The following is a 1,177-nucleotide window of genomic DNA, read 5'->3' on the forward strand; positions in this document are numbered from 1 at the left end:
AGGACAAGTACAATCTTCGGATGAATTGTAAAGAACAATAGGTAATTTTATCTTGCTTAACGCGAGAAAATATTTTTTCAATTTCGGATCAAGACAGAGCATAAACTTTAAAATCGCGACAAGAAACAGTGCATTTTTGAACAATACGAAGTAATAGCATCTTACGATTGTGAATAAACTGTTTTTTCACCATATTAGATGAGAGTAATAGTGTCGATAAACTGTGTTATTATGTGCAAACGCATAAATCCACACGAAAAACTGTGAAAAGTGAACACCAAAGAAAGACACGTGTGAACATTACAACAGCTAAACGAGCCAAGAATTCTTCGCGAAAGCTTTAAAGAAGTGTTTAGTAGTAAAATTATGACCAAAAGTGCTTTTTGAATAATAAAAATCGAGCAACTTCATGTGGACCCATAAACTGTTATGCAGGTGAGAATTTATGTGGCGACGCAATTGTTGAGTGACGTCACGCAGACCCGTGTAGCAGCTGCGCCAAAGAGCTTCAATCTGCGAGGTAATTTCACACGCCATCCCAACTACCTGTGCAAGGAGTAGATCAGGCGCAGACGCACTACACCGCCACAGATCTTCAGCGCGACTTCGAGACACCGAGCCCCAACCCAGCATCTAGTGGCCGAACTACAAACTACGCCGCCTGCAGCGCCACGGAGCGGCCGACTGAGAACTACGACGACTCAACACGGATCTTCAGCACGACTTCAAGACACCGAGCGCCAACCCGGCATCTAGTGGCCGAACTACAAACTACGCCCGCCTGCAGCGCCACGGAGTGGCCGACTGAGAACTACGACGACTCGCCACCGATCTTCAGCGCAACTTCACGCGGCTCCGGCGGCAGTACAGCGCCACGCCCACTTCAAACGTCAAAACATCGCGACTCATGGTGACTGAAGACAACTGGTTAGCATAACATTAAAGTGCAATGTACTGTTTTCACCATAAATAAACAGTTCTAAACTGTGTTTCACCAGCCGGCTGAAGTGGCCGTGCGGTTAAAGGTGCTGCAATCTGGAACCGCGAGGCCGCTATGGTCGCAGGTTCGAATCCTGCCTCGGGCATGGATGTTTGTGATGTCCTTCGGTTAGTTAGGTTTAACTAGTTCTAAGTTCTAGGGGACTAATGACCTCAGCAGTTGAGTCCCATAGTGCTC

Source organism: Schistocerca piceifrons, chromosome 3 (genome assembly GCF_021461385.2).
Source record: "Schistocerca piceifrons isolate TAMUIC-IGC-003096 chromosome 3, iqSchPice1.1, whole genome shotgun sequence".
Lineage (NCBI taxonomy): Eukaryota > Metazoa > Arthropoda > Insecta > Orthoptera > Acrididae > Schistocerca > Schistocerca piceifrons.